We start from the raw sequence: 6,000 nt of genomic DNA on the forward strand, positions 1-6,000 counted from the left end.
ACGTGTTTCTTTTTTATTGTATGTTCTGTCTGAATGATTTTAGGTTTCATGTCCCTTTAAAATCATGGCTCCTAAATTGCACACTTTGGGTTCCCTTTTTTTTTTTTTTTTTTTAAATCATTCCCCTTTACTGGATTCAAATAAGTTTTCCTTCCTTCTTGAATCAACTCTCTCATCATCATTTCCTTTAGATTCTAAAATACATAAGTATAGGCAAGCAATAGTATACAACAAAAATGCTCTAATGTATTCAGGCATTTTCTTATTCCAGTTTTAAGTCCCTTCAAAAAGCCATGTAATTGAAATTAGAAATGGGATTTACTCCGGCAAATACATATTTATATAGTAGTTACAAGTATTTGCAGAATACTCAGAATTTGTTTGTGCATGCATATGTCCTACAGATGTGCTGGCAGAATGCAAGTGAAAAACGTTTAGCACTATCAGAAGCACTTGAAAAAATGATTTTTAATTAAAATTGAAACATTTCAAATACCACTTATTTATTGGGATTGAAAGATTATATCTTATACCCCTATGCTTTGGGCAGCTGTGAGGAAGCTCCTGCTTAAAATGCATGAAGCACGTTGGATTCTAATCACAAGAAAAATTGTCACCTTTAATTGTAACTGCTTTTGTTTCACAATATCATGGCTACTATATATACCAATGGCCTTAGCACCTCCAGAAGAAACCTATTCTTATTAGGAAGCAACACAGCAAATTGAAGTGACATTAAAAGTGATGGTAAACTCTCCCCTTTATGAAAACGGAGCCTTAACGTTGGTGATATTTTAGATTAAGTTATTTCATCAGTTGTATACGCTATAACTTACTTTTTAATGTAGCGCTGAAATTCAAATACCCTGCTCTCTGGACGCCCAGTTTAAAAGTTCTCCAAACAGCGCTGTCGCCTTTAGGTCCTTTTGTTGTAGCTAGAGCACTGATTGGAGAAAAGTTCAAACCGTTAGCTCACAAAAAGATATGACTTATTAAACTGGGCGGCTGCAGTGCAGGTTATTTGAATTTCATATCTATATTAAAAAGCAAGTTATAGCTCATCTTCACAAAAACTGATGATTAATCTCATGAATCCATCTGAGATTTCTTAAATGTATTATAAAAAAAGGGGGTGTTTACTGGCACTTTAAGTGGAATTATAATCTAGCAGCATATGAAACAAAGCATTTCAAACACTATCAAAAAAACCTTATGAAATATGCATTTAAAAAATAAAAATGTTTAAAATGACATAAGACAAAATTAAACCTTCATAGTTCCGATATAGTATGCAATTTAATATGTAAAGATAAACAACAAAAAAAAAACTAAATAACTATTACCAAATGTATTTATTTTTTTAGTATCCTTTGTTGAAGAGCATACCAAGTTGTGTATAGAAGCGTGCACGTGCCTTGAGCACTCTATGGCAGAAGAGTTTAAGAGACCTGCACACACCCGAGAATACCTAGGCATTCCTATTCAAAAAAATAATACCAAGGAGAACTAAAAGGGATAGGAAAGTCAAAATTAAAAACGTGCATGATTTAGATGGAGCATGTCATTTTAAGACACTTTTAAATTCACTTCTATTTTCAAATGTGCTTTGTTCTCTTAGAATCCCTTGTTAAAAAATGAATACGCCCATAGAATACACTAGTGGTGCCTGCACACATTGGTCTCTTGCGATTGGCTAAATAGATATTTTCAGCTTCCTGTCAGTAGTGCAATGCTGTCCCTTCAGCAATAGATAACAAGAGAATGAAGAAAATTTGATAATAGAATTAAATTGGAAAGTTGTTTAAAATTGTATGTTCTATCTGAATCAGAAGAAAATTTTGGGGCTTACTATCCCTTAAAGGGACACTATACCCAAACATTTTCTTTCATGATTAGGGTAGAGAATACAATTTTAAACAACATTCCAATTTACTTCTATTACCCAATTTGCTTCATTCTTTAGATATGCTTTAATGAAGAAATAGCGATGCACACGGTGAACCAATCAGAGGAGGTATCTATGTGCAGCTACCAATCAGCAGCTACTAAGCATATCTAGATATGCTTTTCAGCAAAGAATATCAAGAGAATGAAGCAAAATAGATAATAGAAGTAAATTAGAAAGTTGTTTATAATTGTATGTTCTGTCTAAATCATGAAAGAAAAAATGTGGGTTTCATGTCCCTTTAAGTTAATCTGATAACTTCAATGGAAAGCAATTTAACTTGCATGTTTTATCTGAATCATTAAAGTTGAATGTTGGCTACTCTGTCACTTAAAATATACATTTTGATAACGTTTGACATGCAAAAGACACACAAGGCTAGAATAAGAATGCAACAAGGATCTATCTAAAGTATGTGCTCTGGGTAGCAACTGTGATCCCACTATTAAACACAGCAACAAAAGAGTTAACATTACCCTAATATATATAAGTGTTACCTGACCCTAACGTGCAGAAATGGTCAATGTGTTATTTTAATGACTTGCCTGACTGGAAAAATGGGTATCTATGTTGATATGGCAAAGTACCGGTTTGACTTTAAAGGCAAATCATCATTCTGCAGCTTATTGTATAAACAGACCATGAATTTACTCTGCACATAGCATGAAAGCAGCAAGGCTTAGCTATATGTAATGTTAACACCTCGTATGTCAGAGGTCAGTATCACAAATAAATGTGGTAGTGACAGGGTTAAGGGAGCATGTTTTACTGATGAAGATGTTTGCATAAAGATGTGTGATCAAACACGTACAGATCTATTCTAGGAATAGACAGAAAAAAAAGCAGGTTTGATTATTTAACCCTTGCTGCAACCCAACATATAAATGTAGTGAATTACTGTTGTTCTTTAGAAAGTATAAAGTAATACTTTTTGTGCCACCATACTTTGCCCTGTCAGTTTTACAGCAAAATAGACTGAGAAAAAATAAATGATAACGCTAAATAAGTGGAAAAGACAGACCATAATGAATACATGTTGTCCTGTTGGATTCATTCACTCAGTAACCCTATAATTAAGAGCAAAATTAAATAAAAACGTGAAAAGGGCCAGGCCCGGGTGCAGTTACCTGAGGCGAGGGGCCTGCCTGGTTCCTTTTCCCGGTTCTCCAGGCTGTTTCCACACGCCACAGCAGCGCGGCCTGGTTAGGACACCCAGCCCCCCCTCTAGGCCGCGCTCCGGATAACCAGTTCGGCAGGGCCCGCGGCCCGGAGAGGAGGGAGAAACACGCAACGACGACCCCGATACAAAATGGAGGAAGGGGAGACCCCGTTCATGCAAGCCCAGAATCCACACCTTAGCTCCCCTCGCAAATTTACCTCAGAAACTTGCAGCCACTGTATTATTATTGTTAAATATTAAATATTTCTTTAACTCGCATATTACAGACCCCCACCGCGCACGCAACCGGCCAACCTCAGCCTCGCCACGTAACTCCGCCCTAGTATGAGAATACCAGGTTACTATTGGTGGGAAAGGATTCAAAGCAAACGCAGATTGGATGACAATGATGTCAATTACTTTAGACCCCACCTCTCTCTTGTCTATTTTATACGTCAAACTTTTTTTTCTGCCATGGCAGGAGGAGGAGGGGTTTTAAGAAGCGGCAGCCCACATGATATGGGGGCGTGGTTTAGCTTATTGGAGACAATGTGTGTGACGTAGAAATTAATGCTTTTTGTAAAACTAAGCCACGCCCTTTGAGTTCAGCAGTCCCCCGAGGCTGTTCAGTAGCGCTGAGAGGGATGCATTGGATTGTAGCAAGGGGGGGGGAAGAAGACAGGTTTGCGTTTGCGCATACCGGAGGGCGCGGACATCGTTGCTATGTTTTGTTTTGTTTACACTGTGGGGGGCAATTGTAAAGGAGCGAATAGTCTCTGAAATCTAAAATAGTAGAGAAATGGAAAATAAATATAATGAAAAGTGAGATAAATAACGGGAAAGTCAAAATTAGGGGTCATAAAAAGAGGTGTTGCAAAATAATGCTTCTTATAATAAAACAATAATGCCCCAGCTTACTTTCTTACATAAAATCATAAGAATTTTAACCATTGAAAGGATAATGGGAAAAAATGAGACAATTGTATTAAAGGGACATTGCATTGGAAAACGTACCCAATGCACTAATTTGCTACAGCATAATTGTTTCACGACAGTTAAGTACTATGGGGTTGATTCAAAATCCTTTAGAAAATCTATTGACACAATCTCTATAGACTTTAATGTGAATACATCGTTGGGTAAACTTTTCTAAAGGATTGTGATTGACCCACAAAAGGATTGAACACTAAGTTGCAGAAAATTGCTTGTCCCAAGCAGAACACAACCTCACAGAGTTTTAAATCTTTGATTATTCTGTACTTATGGGGACAGTTGGGAGATCTGCACAACCAGTGAACCAATCACATGCCTCCCACCATTCCCTGAAGGCTTCTGGGTAAGCAGGCCAGGGGACTTGTGCACATTGGTGTACTGGTGTATTTTGTGTAAGATATGGGCGGGACAGATTCCATGGGCAGAGCTGGAAACAGTGCCTGAAAATTCCGATTATCCTAATATTTTGAAGGTATAATCTAGATTTTATTAAAGACACAGAGACGAGTATTTTGCATTCTCTTTCTTTACTACTCCAATGCAGCTTTTAAAAGTAACAGAATAATATCAACATAACACATTAAAACAGCATAGAAAACAAATAACCACAATAAGTAGCTAAAGAGAGAGCTAACTTATAACTCCAAGAAAAAAGTGACCAATCAGAGAAGGAATAGTGTCCATAAACTGTCCAATAAGCAGCCAAACCTCCTCTTTCTTGACTGATGCTCACAAAGGGAATTTTTTTTAGAACCAACAAAAGTCCCAAACAAAACATATGTATAACTGCTGAAAGTTTGATTGAAGAGAAACTTGGGAGATAAGAACTTGATTGCAGAAGATGACTTGGATCTAGGGGTACTTGCAAGATGAAAATCCTCTTGAACAGAAGGTAAAAATCCCGACATAAGGAAAGGGTTCCTTTCAGATGGAAACTGTCAAAACAAAAGATATAAGTAATAATAATATATAAACCTTAACGGGAGGGTATCATACATAACTGAGGTGGGAAAATACTCGTCTCTGTGTCTTTAATAAAATCTAGATTATACCTTCAAAATATTAGGATAATCAGAATTTTATTACAAGACCAGAGACTCCTATTTTGCAAGTTTAAAGCACATTAATAATAAAATAAAAAAATTTAAGAAAATAAGTTAAGCGAGGCATGTTGAATGGGTCTGAAATAAAATTGCTTAAAAGTAGAGTCTGAAGACCAATCTGCCGCATCCAAAATCCGTTGAAGCGGAGCAGATTTCAAAAAGGCTTTAGAAGCAGCAGAACCTCTAACTGAATGAGCTGAGAAAGAAATATCAACCCCAGCTTCCTTCATAACCCATTTAACCCATCTCGCTATGGAAGTAGAGGATACAGCAGCATGAGGGGGAATAAAAGATATTAGAAGTTGGTTTTTAGAAGGTTTTCTAAAAGGTAAAGTTCTGGATTCATAAGATTTCAAACATTCAACCACACAAAGGGAAGGTTCAGAGGGAAGGTAAGGGTAAAAGATAGATGTGGAAAGGGTTTTAGTTCTTCGTGAAATGAAAAAGGTAACACCCTCCGGGGAGAAACATTTAGAATTCCAATCTAGGGCTTTAACATCAGAAACTCTTCTGAAAGAAATTAGGCAAAGAAGAGTGGCGAGTTTAGCTGTGAGTTGTTTAAAGGATAGTGAAGCATTATATGGCCAAGATTTAAAAAGGGAAAAAATTAAATCCTCATCCCAGAAAAATTCATGTTTAGGGACCGGAGGCCGTTTTAGTCTCATAGCTTTGAGGATCCTACAAACTAAAGGATGTTTACCGACAGAAACATTATTAATCAAATTATGCCTAGCAGAAATAGCTGAGCGATGAACATTGATAGTTCTATAAGCTAAACCTAAATCAAAAAGGTGAGATAA

General features: G+C 36.6%; 1 protein-coding gene across 1 annotated transcript in view; it reads right to left on the bottom strand.

Moving 5' to 3' along the window:
• SMAD2 (SMAD family member 2) overlaps positions 1-3,432 on the bottom strand; it is a gene marked incomplete in the record, with an annotated part of 302,295 nt that extends 298,863 nt beyond the window's left edge. The window contains 2 exon segments of the mRNA XM_053701090.1: positions 837-943; positions 3,073-3,432.
• Positions 3,433-6,000: the final 2,568 nt, after the last annotated feature.

The sequence above is a fragment of the Bombina bombina genome, chromosome 2 (genome assembly GCF_027579735.1).
Source record: "Bombina bombina isolate aBomBom1 chromosome 2, aBomBom1.pri, whole genome shotgun sequence".
Taxonomy (NCBI): domain Eukaryota; kingdom Metazoa; phylum Chordata; class Amphibia; order Anura; family Bombinatoridae; genus Bombina; species Bombina bombina.